The following is a 15,404-nucleotide window of genomic DNA, read 5'->3' on the forward strand; positions in this document are numbered from 1 at the left end:
AGCTTACAAGACAAATGAGACCAAAGGATTTTTCACCTATGAATGGTTCGACTCACCAATAAAAATGGATGAAACTTTCCATCCCCTTCACGAACGTTTCTATAGTAAGTTTAGAGATCACAATCTCTTGGAGGAAGAAATTACGGATTTCACAAAATTATTGATTAGCGGCCTTTCCAAACAGAAAAAAATTTGGTTGAAGGTAGTTGGCCCCCTCGGGAGTTGACAACTACAATTACTTGAAAAGTGTGTGGGAGCAGGAACAAATGACAACTTTTCAAGACCCTGTTAGGTGGTATAACAACAAGGATGGTGTCCCGACACAGAAAATGCAGAAGCGATGCAGAAAATGATGGAATTCCATCATAACAAAGGGATTGATATGTTGAAACTTGGTTGCATACTACCTAATATGACAAACATTTGTATACACAAAATCATCTAATAACAAATTCTATCCTTTCTTTGAAGCAGACAAAGATTTACATGATAAAATACGCGAGGAACTGACTGTTGGTCCCTCTATTGTCTTTACTAGAAAAGCGGTTGTGGATCAAGCATATATTCCAAACTCAGAAAACTTTTCCAAATAAATAGACGCCAGTCAGTTTACCAAATCTCAAAATGTCAAGAAATGCCCACTGGGCTTTAAAGACTCTCAGAAGTTTAGAGCTAGGCAAAATAAATCGAGGAAATTTGATAACATGGTTATGTCGTACCTACAATCTCTGCGTCCTAACTGCACTATTACAATTTACTACACAACTGGAACTCAGAAAAAGATTGATTGTTTTAATGTAGACGGATTTTGTGCTCAATGTAAAACTTTATTTGAAGCAATGGGTTGGTACATTCACTTTTGTGCATGTCAGGAAGAAAGAGCAAGCATGTCAGAGGAAGAGACCCAGATAGGACTCAAAAAATAGGGAATACGATGAACTGAGACGAAACTTGTTGTTGCGGAACAAAGGATATAAAGTTGTTGAGATATGGGAATCTAACTGGTGGGAAAATCTCAAAGGCAGTGAATCTGTAAAAATTCATGTGAAAAACAATTTCCCATTCAAGCTACCTCTGACTAAAGAATCTCTACTTGCTAAGATAAGAGAAGATGAATTTTTTGGTTTCGTTCAGTGTGGTTTCGAAGTTCCAGATGGGTTGAAATACAAGTTCTCGAATTTTCCACCAATTTTTAAAAAACTTAATGTTGGTCGAGCAGATATTGGTTATTATATGAGGGAATATAACGATTGATAACGATTTACTCAAGCAACCGCAACGCATGATAAACATAAAAAGCATGATAAGCGTGAACAGGCTTTGTTCAAGGAAGTGTTTAGATGTACTGAAATGATTTGTCATTGTAACAAAACTTATTGATGCTACGATGCCAAATCGGATAAGTACAAATTCAGCAGCAAAGGACTAAATAAACGAACATTGGAAGAGACCAAAGATGGAATATTGGAAAATTATCGGCGAGTGATGGAAGCAATTATCAATTTGACATCTACAATTAGAGGATTTCGGGCAATCAACCACTGCGTCGCTACCTATGAACAAACAAAGAAAGGACTTTCATATTTTTATCCTAAACGAAAAGTGTTATCTGATGAAATTCATACTGTACCCTTGAACTAGTAAGCTACTTAATTGCTTTTCATACTGTTGCTTTTCTTCTCTGTTTTGTTTAAAATTACTTATAATGTACTTGATTTATACTGTGTCTGTATTTTTCTACCTTTATAATTCATTGTCTAAAAATTTTTCAATTTTTTCACATTTTAGCGGGTTTATCTAATCTTAATACATTGCGCTGGTTATACCAATAAAAATGTTGAAATTAACTGCGAAGGGAGTTATCCGCTGTCTGTACAATTCCCCGCTTGTACAATTCCCGTTCGCGCTGCCTGTACAATTCTCCGCCTGTACAATTCCCTTGAGCGCTGCCTTTACACTTCCCTTCGCGGAATCGTTATTCACCGGATCCGAAAATGGGGCCTGATCTGCTCACACTACACTACTGCGGCTATTCCTAATCTTAATACGTTGCGGTGGCTATTCATAATCTTAACACATGGGAAATATAAATAACCTTAATACGTGTAGGCGTTCCTAGATTTGTACCCTATATTAATTTGTTAGGGTAGACCCTTTGTCAAAATTTCCTCTAAACCCTATCTTAATACACGGGGTATACACCCTCCCCGTGGAGCCTTGCTCACCCTATTAATACTGCCAATACAGGAAAACAATTTTGCTGTGCTATTTAAGAGTATCGTTGTTACAATCAACCATACAGTTTACATCTATTTGGCATATAAAATAGATAGAGCAATTTGATGAATTTTTATCGCGCAGAACACGAGTAGCCCTCTCTGTTTCCCTTTCGCTTCATCCGTTGACAAAAGAAACACACATGTTGACAAATATTTTGGTTTTTTTTCCATTTTCTAAAACATTTGCAGTTGAAATGGAAACTATGATCTTCAACACAATATAAACTTTAACACTCAAATCAAAAAGTTGCTATAAATACCGACTGGTAAAATTTCACTAAAGTGGGCAGACATTGAGCCAGGACAATAAAAAGTGGTTAAGAGCGAAATTTATTGACGCACGACTAATTTGGTTTAAAATCGCATCTGTTAGGGTCGTATATTTTATTATCACAAATGCAGCATAGTTTCATAGATAGAAATTTTTAATTTAAACAAAGTTTGAATGCACAAAAAAAGAAAAATTAAGTCATTTGTGCATATGTGCATAAAGACATCATGCGTGAGCATAATCTACAAATAAATTCATAAAAATACAACAAACAAATGAGATTACATGCAGTTTTGGGCAGGTTTTCACCTTCCCCTATCTAACAACTAAATGATATCATTTTTCATAGTTTATCACAAAAAAAATATCATCATATTTTTCAAGGAAACAGACGAAATGCAGCTATTTTGCTCTTGATATCCTGTAAGTTTAAAATCTTGAAAACAGTTGGTAAAACGAGTAAGAAAACTTAACATTTTGGTATTAAAAATAACGGGCAATTCAAGACACTCATTTAAAAAATTGAGTTGAAAATTAAATTTCAAATGAACATAATCAGGAACTTTATATTAAAAACTTTTCAAAAGTTCAAACAAAATTAACAATCTAACGAACGGTGAAAAATATTTGAAGTGGAAACGAAAAATTAACAAGAACGACTAAACAAAAAACCAACACGAAACACATTGGTTTGTTTCCAATGGGTTATGAAAAAGAAAAATTACAATACCAGTTGTTATACGAGGGAGTCATAGACGAATGAAGTACAGAAAACGGCTTTGAAAATTAGTCTTATTTGGAATAAAAAAAATGGAGATATTATCAAGATAGAGCTGTAAATACATAGCATTGTTATCTTGACACTGCTCACCCAATTTTACAGCCGAAAAAACACTTATATCAAACCATTTTTTGATTATCAAAAAACATGTACCAGTAATAGGTAATTTTTAAAAGGTTAATTTTTATTTAGTTAACTTTAAGGTATGAAATTTTTGTTTCACGTTCAGAATATAGTAAAAACGAATATAATTTTCTTTGTTACGCAAAAACTGTTATTGAATGTTTAAATTTTGTTGCTTAGCAAAAACACCCGCAATTGCATCATGTGGGCTGCAAAACAGAAAAATTTGATAGCTTTTGTCGCCATCAGTCTTCTAGTTTTGCTTGGTAACCTTGAAATAAAGATATTAAGAGCTTATTGCGTTCATGTTGCCGACAGCATTTAAGTTTAAAAAAACTGGTAATTTTTTGAAAATTTCACTTCCTCACGTAATGACTTAAACGAGATGTCGTAAAAAAAAGTTGAAAATGGTAGCATCTGCGTCCATATAGAGTTAATTTTTTTGATTGACCTGCAACTATACGTTTTCGAAAATTGTGTAGGAGCATTTCAGTTTTTGAGGGCATTTTTAAAACTACTCTGTCAAAAAAGCGCATTTTTGAGAATTTTCAGATCTTTTTATAAGATGGATTGATCAGCCAATAGTTTTTTTCTGAGACAGCATTTTTTTCAGGCCAAAAAATTCAACGATTTCTTTAATTCTCGCTGCAGTTTTCTTTTTCACTCTTATAGGTTTAATTGCTAATCAGATGAATGCTAAACAGTACATTCCTTCAAGGAAAAACGTAATAAGCTCTAAACTTTTTCACTTACAGCTATTTTTACCGTTGCTTTAAAAAATTGATTTTCTGAGCTCACTCGCTTTTTTGTTTTTTTTTGTTACTTATATCGTGATGTAGTTTCACTGATGAAAAGTTTTATCCGTACTCAAAAAATGAAACATCAAAAGTCCCTGGCATACGACTATTTGTTCATACTGCTTTCGCATAATTTATATTCGAAAAAATACTTCGAAAGAGAACTTTTGTGTACTGGCTTAGTGCCCATTTTTTGTTCAATTTTTCAAATTATCAATTAATTACATCAATAAACAATTGGTTTTGACTCCCAAAAAGCATGTGTTAATTTAACTGTCTAAGGGTTCGATTAACTAGCTAAGGGAATTGACGTCATGGAAAGAATTTTTGACAAAACTTTTGATGACTTTGTTGTTTTTTGTTGCTGTTTACTGTTGGGCAGGGTAATGAAAGAGCTTGTTTGCTTATTATTATAGCACATCAAAAGGACGCAGTCAATTAGTAGATGACACAAAATTACTCAATCCTACATAATTTGCTTCACAAAAAAGCTAAACTTACGTCCAAATTTAAGGTTCTTGCAACATTTAATGTTTTCCGCTCTATTTTAAACGGTTTTGAAAGCTGCGACCTGGCTATGATTGATTTCGTTGTTTTTTAACAATAAAAAATGCGGATCGTATTTGCGCGCTTCCTTTTTCTTTTAAGGATCTGTTTACACTTTTTTCGACTTTTTTAATGTCAAAGACAAGAACTGAGATTGGTCTCAAGCGTGATGTTTTCTTAAATTACCTTCAAAGTGGGGCAACAAATTGGTATTACATCGCATTCCAATTTATCATTTAATTCAATATAAAAATAATAATAATAATAATAATAATAATAATAATAATAATAATAATTATTATTATTATTATTATTATTATTATTATTATTATTATTATTATTATTATTATTATTATTATTATTATTATTAATATTATTATTATTATTATTATTATTATTATTATTATTATTATTATTATTATTATTATTATTATTATTATTATTATTATTATTATTATTATTATTATTATTATCAATATAATGTACATTTAGGTTTTATATTTTAAAGCGTGTTTTCAAAACATATCAGTGCTCATTTTTGAAGTTAATTTTGCTGTGTTAGCACTTACTCTCATTAATGGCACTTCTCATCGTTTGCCCCTTTAAGTTTCAGTTTTTGTTTCGCATTTTTTAAATTATTTCCGTTAATCTGATTGATCATAGGGTCAAATATAGGGATCAATCATCGGTGCTAGTGAAGCTCAAATAGTCGAATGATTTAATTCAGTTCATAGCTAATGCTTTCTATAAAGTTTTATAAAAATGTTTACAATTTTCTGAGTTTTCGCCTACTACATTTTCTGTATTTTATTTTAGGTATTTGGTCCTATTGATGACAATTGTCATCAGCTGTTAATGAGGCATAATTAAAACTTACTATTGACTTGATTTCATAGCAGTGGTTTTGATTAGTTTAAACTGTTTTTTAAGATATAGGAGTTCTAAGTCATCCCTGTTTTTGTCGTTTTCCAATAGTTGTTTTATATGGACTGAAAAATTTAGTTCTTATTGACTTTCCAGTACTGTGTAAATGTCATTCAATTGAATTCATCATTTAAAAATTTTGGTGTCCTTTTGAATCTTGCCCTAATTTGTCTCTCTCTTTGATGCTTCTTTGCCCAATAGTATTGCTAAGGGTTGATTTATGACTTCTAGAGCTTAAATTAAGCTAAGATTAGGGATTTTAGCATTTAGTTTTTGCGGTTTCTCTCATTTTGACGTCACTAATTTTCCAGAAGAATTCTGAATTTCGCTACATTTCTCAGCTCCGCCCCTTTTAAATTTTCTGATTATAAATTTCACATTTTTATTGTTTTTTGTGCCCAATCGAAAAACTCATTGTGTCAGTGTCTAAATCAATTGTTGTTTTTGTACTGGTATTTAGAACTAGATTTTGAAAAAAAACTTCATATTCATTTAACGAGTTCTCGTATATTTTTGCGCAAATAGGATTAGGTCACTGATTAGGTCATTGAGTGTCATAGCATGATATTGCAAGAGAAATGATGTCAGGTTGTTAGTTAATGAAATCCTTTGGATAAGAAATCCGACAAGTTGTGCCATGTTTTTATAATTCGTCGTCTCCACCAACTATTCTGGCAAATATTTCCTTAGTTTTCAGCTTTATATTTATATATCTTTTCCTACATGTTCCATATAATAATTACACTCAAAATCTAATCTTAGAATTCTTCTTAAAAAATAGCAGGTTGTAAATTTTCTACCGTTATCATTTGCTTTTTTCAACTCCAAAGAAAGTCAAGGAGCTCTATCGTAGCTATTTACAGGCAATCTGCCGACTATGCTTTAATTCACATGATTTTAGACTTTTTGTATTTTGTTTTATTTTTTTTTTCGTTTATTGTTTTACAAAGCTCACTTTGATTTTCTACTTGTCAGTAACAAAATTGAACGTTATTAAGAACTGTTCTAACAAATTTACGCTTGACAGTAATCAAGTTAAAGGTCTTAAGCGCAAAATTAAAATAAGCTGGATAAACTTATAAAAACCGGTCATCAATCACATTTTAGTCCATTTTGTTATTATTTTGTTCACTGTAAATGCTAGTTAGGCTTGGTATAAAAATTATTTTGTCCTCATATTCAGCAGGTCTATCAAATCAATTGAAAAGGTGGCAGCTTAGAAAAAGTCAGACGTTTAATTTTTATCTGTTTTTTTATTCATGTTTCAATCACAAAACCAGTGAAGCCAGTTGCAGCTTTTTACTCAACCATGAGCAAAATTTGATCCCTTACTTAAGTATTTCAACGATCATGAGTATCATATCGATTTAAAAGATTTGATTTCAAAGATGAAAAAACGGCAAAAAATAAGTTGCTTGATATTCTACCTACTAATTTTAACCCTATTTATTGAAATTTTGGTTCCCTGTGAACGAGTACATAACCAGGAACTTATAAACCAGTCAAAATGAATTTTTTATTTTCTAATAATCATTTTTTTGAAATCAATGGTTTCTTATATATTGTAAGAAGACTATGTTAACTCACTAACGCTAAGAAATTTAAAATTCCGAAAGAAAGCAGATAAATGATAATGCAATGTTGATAACCAGTGTGCACTTTAAAAATAAAAACGCTGTAAAATTAGCTGCTAGAAATGAACAAATAATTTATCCTGCACATAGACCACATACTTTAAAGCGTTAATTACCACCACTCTTAACACCCGCCCAACAAAGTAACGCGGGCTTAAACAAACAATATATTAGCATTTGAGCCTTTACATTTCTATTTAACAAATGAGCCTCAGTTTAGGCCTGGATTATCCAGGACCAATTTCAAACTGGAACTAGAACTAAATATGAGTAAGCGCCGTTAACATTGTTCAATTTCACTGCTACTTGACTGAAATTTGCAACACAGGGACACTACTAAAAGCAAAGCAGATGTATCTGAAGAAAAGCAATTAATTTCCCCACAAACTCCAATGTAATATGAGCAGAAGGGGTCGAATTAAGGCGCCTACGCAATGATGAAACAGGCTCAAAGTCTCTCGGTTCTTAGTATTTCTTTTAAAACGAAGAACAATAAAAATTTCCTGAAATGAGCAGAGTTAGTTCTCTCGATTAGAAAACCGTTTCACTTTGAATGTGAACATTGGTTTATCACCCCCTATCGGCCCAAACGGTGCTGAGAATAATCTTTAAGTTGTTCTCAGCGAAGTGGGAAAAAATAATTTATTGTGATAGTTTTAAACTGCAAACAAGTGTTTTCTTTTTCTAAATAAGCCTTTTCCGATAAACAACACTATAGTTTAAGCTAGAAAAAATCCAACATTTTCGAACTCAATTACTCACAAGTTTTTCCGTCCAGCTTTGTTTTGAAAACTGGTCATAGAAGACTACAATTCCAACTGCGAACAGGAAGAATAAGAACCCCAGCTCAATCCGATAAACAAGATAATTAATAACCGTGTGTATTCATATTCTTTCTCTCAAAAATTAACGCTTTCAGCCCCAATTTTCAAATTGAGACTTATAACTTAAACAAGTATTAGGCATATATCTTTTTCTTTTTAAATTGAGACTTATAGCTTAAGCAGGTCTTAGGCAAGTATCTTTGCCTTCGATTTGTTATATATTTTTTTCAAGTTAGATCGGCATACACAAAGACATCTTGTATTATGATCTGTAGCAGCCCGCTCTAATTTGATCATGGCGAAACTCAGATTTTAGTTGTTTCAGGACGATTGATTGGAGAATTGAAACATGTTCTTCTACTCGTGACAATCGATTCTTTTTTGAAGTTCAGGATCTGATTTCACGTTAAAAGCAAAGTGACGCAGAAAACTGTATATAAAGCTGTAACCATGCTCAAACCCCCCCCAAAAAAACATTTCGAGGTTCAGAACAATCTTAGCCGAGGTTCAGAACAGTTTACTAATTATATTGCCACTCAACAAAAATTGCAACATTTTACACGCGAGAAAATGCTTGCCAGGAATTTCAGGCGTGCCGAATATTCATGATAACTTCTGCTGATGCTCTAATCAAATAGTTTTATATCACAGATTTGCTTTTTCATTCTCCAGACTAATACAGTCTTCAATGGTGGAAAATGGTCATTTTAATCTTGAATACTTAAAATACAAGAATTGCTTAGCGAAACCACCAAATCAATTTGGTTCAATAAACTTTTACGGATTTTTTCAACAATTGCCCCCCTTGCAAAAGGGGTAGCTATTCTTGAATAGAATTTAAGTTAGTAGCCTAGTAAAATGACTGGAAACATTCTACAATAGGCTTATTGGACAAATAAAACGTCCCATGGTTTTGTTGTTGACGTCTTAACAAATAGACGTACCAAAATATATAATTTTCAACGGATGGGATTGGTTGACAAATTTAAAACACTATACCTTTATGCGTTCAATTAGCCTAAGTTGGACATAGCCTAATTCTAGATAATATCTTTTACCGCATCTTGCCATGCCTCAGCGGCCTGTGGGACTTGATATGAAACTATCACAACCGAACTTGAGACCAATTTCCCCCAAAACAAATTATTTTTTCTCTTTGGGCTTATCGCAATTTCTGAGCAACTTTACGTTAACATTCTTATCCTATTTTGAAACACGGAGAATTTGTTCAGCAATCAGCCAATCAGAAAACAACACTCCAATTTTTACTCAATTGTGATTGGCCAGCAATAAAATTTCTATATTTTGGTACGTCTCCCATTTTCACTAGCGCCATGTAATACTGCGGTTTATAGTAAGTCCCATAAAGTTGCAACGCAAGCGAACGTTCGAAAACTCTCGACATGCAAGTGAACAACAAAGAACTGATCTCTGTGCGTTTTAAATTTGAACTTTGAAATGTCTGATAGCGTTTCAACTTTATGGGACTGACTATACAATGAAAAATTATGAATTAATTTAATATGAGAGTTGAAATTTCTTGTAACACACACAACAATGATTTGTTCGAACAAACACAAAAAATCACGTTGAATGTATATGATTGATTTCTTGAGTGTTAAAATTCATATTCAAAAACGAGAGTTCTTGCTAATTTTACATGGAATTTCAGTTTTTTTCACAGATAAACTTGCATTACTTTCAACATAGTTTTCCGTGTGACTCAAACGATAAAACAGATTGAGATAGAAAAAAATCATTTAAATCAACACGAATTCCCGTGTAATTCAACAACTCAGGAACTCGAAAAATTCAAGACGTCGGCCAGTGTTGATGATGCGTCAATTCAAGATGGCCAAACAACGCAGCAATTTTAGGTAACACCAGTCAACTTCTTTATTATTTTGGTTGCATGAAATCGTGTAATTGATTATCACATCACAATAAAAATTTCGAAAAAAAATCCAAAAAAGGTGAAATCCAACTATTGATTTTAAAGAGCTTGTATTTGAGACTTATACGATAAAAACGTGAAGTTTTAGAGTGCTATTCATATACAAGTAATTGGGCTTATTCAGTTGCTATTCGGCATAAATTGCTCTCTACAAGTTGGAGTCCTCTTCCTAGTTTTTGTCTAGGAATTAACATTAGTTTAGGATAGAACTCGCTTAGTCAGGAAATTTTCCCTCAAATTAGGACAAAATTTACCAACAAAATTTCTTATCTATCTTTTCAGCATAATTATTGTAATAAATAAAACAAAACTATACAATAAATACCCTGATGATTCCTATAGTATACTGATCAATACAAGAGCTATTTAGTTAGTTAATTTCAGTTTTGAACATGAAATCTATGGCAACTTTGGCACCAAAATATGAGCTCGTTATCGCTTGGGAACTGAGTTTTGAGCCAGCTTAGACACTTTCAACACATATAACACGCACTCATGCAGTATCTCGGGGTCAACTTGGGGTCCGGATATCATCATTTGACCTTGGTCTGGTCTGTGAAGCTCTTTTGGGCTCTTGAGTTTAATCACAGTAGCTTCTACTTCTTTGAGCCGATTGTTGAAGTGAGTTGTTTTGCTCCGAAGTGTGCCAAGAACCTCCAGGGCAGTTTTGAATGAGGGCATATTGTTGTGTCTCTTTCCAATTGGAATGTTTGACTTCCCGTCTTGCATAAAAACTAGAGACGCCAGAGAACTCTCCAATACCTGCAAAAAGGATAGCAATTCTTTTCTTGTAAACAAATCAAGTAACTATTTTTATTCAAATATAATCCAGTGGGGAAAACAACGCACCACTAGAGCATTCTGTTTTGATCATATTGACCCGCAATCCTTGTACAAACCTTTGACTTAAAAACTTGCAACACTTATTCTTCGAAAGCAGGTCACAATGAGACTTCTGGGACATATATTCAATTTCAAAATATGTAGAAAACAACTGTTAAAATCCGTAAGTCAACATGCTTTTCTCATGATGGTTTTGATGAAATTAGAAGAAGGAAAGAGAGTATCATCTTCTTAAACGTGTTAACCCAACCTATTGTATAAAAAAAAGTCAAATCACCAAAATTAAACCATATTTCCTGAAAACAAGGGGTGTTGATGTCATATTAACCATTGACTGCCCTTAGAACATTCAATGCATTACAATTTATGCAATTTTAGAACAAAACTATCACCTTAATCAAGTGGAGAAAACAACGCACCACTAGAGCATTCTTTTTTGATCATATTGACCCGTAATCTTTGTACAAAACTTTGACTTAAAAACTTGCAACACCTATTCTTCGAAAGCAGGTCACAATGAGAATTGTATGACAAATATCCAATTTCAAAATACGTAGAAAACAACTGTTAAAATCAATAAGTCAACGTGCATTTCTCATGATTGTTTTGATGAAATTAGAAGAAAGAAGGAGAGTATCATCTTCTTAAACGTGTTAACCCAACCTATTTTATAAAAAACAGTCAAAACACAAAAATAAACCATATTTCCAGAAAATAAGGGGTGTTGATGTCATATTAACCATTGACTGCCCTTAGAAAATTCAATGCATTAAAATTTATGCAATATTAGAACAAAAATATCACCTATATGAAAAATCGCAAAAAAATTTTGAGAGGAAAGCATTCAAAACAGAAGTCGAATGGCCCCTCATTTTGACGTCACTAATTTTCTAAAAAAATTCTGAATTTCGCTACATTTCTCAGCTCCGCCCCTTTTAAATTTTCTGATTATAAATTTCACATTTTTATCGTTTTGTGTGCCCAATCGAAAAACTCATAGTGTCAATGTCTAAATCAATTGTTGTTTTTGTACTGGTGTTTAGAACTAGATTTTGAAAAAAATTTTATATTCATTTAACGAGTTCTTGTGTAATTTTGCGCAAATAGGATTAGGTCACTGATTAGGTCGTTGACTGTCATAGCATGATATTGCAAGAGAAATGATGTCAGGTTGTTAGTTGATGAAATCCTTTGGATAAGAAATCCGACAAGTTGTGCCATGTTTTTGTAATTCGTCGTCTCCATCAACTATTCTGGCAACTACTTCCTTAGTTTTCAGCTTTATCCTTATATATCTTTTCCTACATGTTCCATTTAATAATTACACTCAAAATCTAATCTTAGAATTCTTCTTAAATATATCAGGTTGTAAATTATCTACCGTTATCATTTGATTTTTCAACTCCAAAGAAAGTCAAGGAGCTCTATCGTCGCTATTTACAGGCAATCTGCTGGCTATGCTTTAATTCACATGAGTTTAGACTTTTTGTATTTTGTTTTACTTTTTTTTCGTTCATTGTTTTACAAATGTCACTTTGATACTATACTTGTCAGTAACAAAAATGAATGTTATTAAGAACTGTTCTAACAAATTTACGCTTGACAGTAATCAAGTTAAAGGTCTTAAGCGCAAAATTAAAGAAAGCTGGATAAACTTATAAAAACCTGTCATCAATCACATTTTAGTCCATTTTGTTATTATTTTTTTCACTGTAAATGCTAGTTAGGCTTGGTATCAAATTTATTTTGTCCTCATATTCAGCAGGTCTATCAAATCAATTGAAAATGTGGTGGCGTAGAAAAAGTCAGAAGCTTAATTTTTATCTGTTTTTTATACATGTTTCAATAACAAAACCAGTGAGGATAGTTGGAGCTTTTTCCTCAACAATGAGCAAACTTTGATCCCTTACTTAAGTATTTCATCGATCATGAGTATCAAATCGATTTAAAAAATTTGATTTCAAAGATGAAAAAACGGCAAAAAATAGGTTGCTTGATATTCTACCTACTAATTTTAACCCTATTTATTGAAATTTCGGTTCCCTGTGAACGAGTACATAACCAGGAATTTATAAACCAGTCAAAATGAATTTTTTATTTTCTAATAATCATTTTTTTGAAATCAATGGTTTCTTATATATTGTAAGAAGACTATGTTAACTCACTAACGCTAAAAAATTTAAAACTACTAAAGAAAGCAGATAAATGATAATGCAATGTTGATACCCAGTGCACTTTAAAAATTAAAATGCTGTAAAATTAGCTGCTAGAAATGAACAAATAATTTATCCCGCAAATCGACCACATACTTTAAAGCGTTAATTACCACCACTTATAACACCCGCCCAACAAAGTAACGCGGGCTTAAACAAAAAATGTATTGGCTTTTGAGCCTTTACATTTCTAATTATCAAACGAGTCTCAGTTTAGGCCTGGATAATCCAGGATCAATTTCAAACTGGAATTAGAACTAAAAATGAGTAAGCGCCGGTAATATTGTTCAATTTCCCTGCTACTTGACTGAAATTTGCAACTCAGGGGAAGAATTAAGGCGCCTACGCAATGATGAAACAGGCTCAAAATCTCTCGGTTTTTAATATTTCTTTTAAAACGAAGAACCAAAATAATTTCCTGAGACGAGCAGAGTTAGTTCTGTCGATTTCTCGGCCAATAGGAAAAATAGGAAACCGTATCATTTTGAATGTGAACATTGGTTTATCACCCCCTATCGGCCCAAACGGTGCTGAGAATAATCGTTAAGTTGTTTTCAGCGAAGTGGGAAAAAGTAATTTATTGTGATAGTTTTAAACTGCAAACAAGTGTTTTCTTTTTCTTAATTAGCCTTCTCCGATAAACAACACTCTAGTTTAAGCTAGAAAAATGCTTTATTTTCAAACTCAATTACTAACAAGTTTTTGCGTCCAACTTTGTTTTGAAAACTGATCATAGAAGACTACAATTCCAACTACGAACAGGAAGAATAAGAACCCCAGCTCAACCCGATAAACAAGATAATTAATAAACGTGTGTAATTATATACTTTCTCTCATAAATTACCACTTTCAGCCCCAATTTTCGAATTGAGACTTATAGCTTAAACAGGTCTTAAGCATGCATCTTTGCCTTCGATTTTTTATATCTTTTGTCAAGTTAGATTGGTATACACAAAGATATCTTTTATTGTGATCTGTTACAGCCCGATCTAAATTGATGATGGCGAAACTCAGATTTTAGTTGTTTCAGGACGATTGATTGGAGAATTGAAACATGTTCTTCTACTCGTGACAATCGATTCTTTTTTGAAGTTCAGGATCTAATTTCACGTTAAAAGCAAAGTGACGCAGAAAACTGTATATAAAGCTGTAACCATGCTCAACCCCCCCCCCCCCAAAAAAAAACATTTCGAGGTTCAGAACAATCTCAGTCGAGGTTCTGAAAAGTTTACTAATTATATTGCCACTCAACAAAAATTGCAACATTTTACACGCGAGAAAAAGCTTGCCAGGAATTTCAGGCGTGCCGATTGTTCATGATAACTTCTGCTGATGCTCAAATCAAATATTTTCATATCACAGATTTGCTTTTTCATTCTCCAGACTAATACAGTCTTCAATGGTGGAAAACGGTCATGTTTATCTTGAATACTTAAAATACAAGAATTGAGTAGCGAAACCACCGAATCAAATTGATTCAATAAACTTTTACGGATTTTTTACAACAATTGCCCCCCTTGCAAAAGGGGTAGCTATTCTTGAATAGAATTTAAGCGAGCTATTTCTTAACCAATCAGAGACGACTAATAACTTTCCATGCATGCACATAATATGTTAAATTGAAGAGAATAAAATACGCCATGGTACGGCAACTAGCCTAACCGGAATACAAAGCGAAAAGAATTTCCCACTGGCGGTTCGATGGGCGCGTTTTGCGCGCGTCGGCGCGATAACTGACCCATGATTTCCGGATTACATCCCACAGCGCATGAGAGGCATGACCATGAACAACGGTCCGCAAATGCGCTTAAACTATTATTCGGCTATCTAAACTGTAGGCCAAGTAATATCGTGGTAAAATCTAGCACAAAGGGGGTGGTGATTCTCTACTAAGTACCAAAGGGGGGAGGGGTAATTGTTGAAGAGATCCACTTTTACTATTTCCGGCTGCTTCGGCTTTTTCAGCTTCCACCGAATAATCTGATTGGTTCAAAAGAAAGTACCACATATGTAATAATTGTAGAATTAAATGTTGTCGTTTGATTAAGGGCTGCGCACTGCTCAGCCTCTCCATAGCCTAGTAAAATGACTTGAAACATTCTACAATGCGCATATTCGACAAAGAAAAAGTCTCATGGTTTTGTTGGTGACGTCTTAACAAATAGACGTACCAAAATATAGAATTTTCAACGGATGCGATTGGTTGACAAATTTA

The sequence above is a fragment of the Convolutriloba macropyga genome, chromosome 3 (genome assembly GCF_964194025.1).
Source record: "Convolutriloba macropyga chromosome 3, txConMacr16.3, whole genome shotgun sequence".
Classification (NCBI taxonomy): Eukaryota; Metazoa; Xenacoelomorpha; order Acoela; family Convolutidae; genus Convolutriloba; species Convolutriloba macropyga.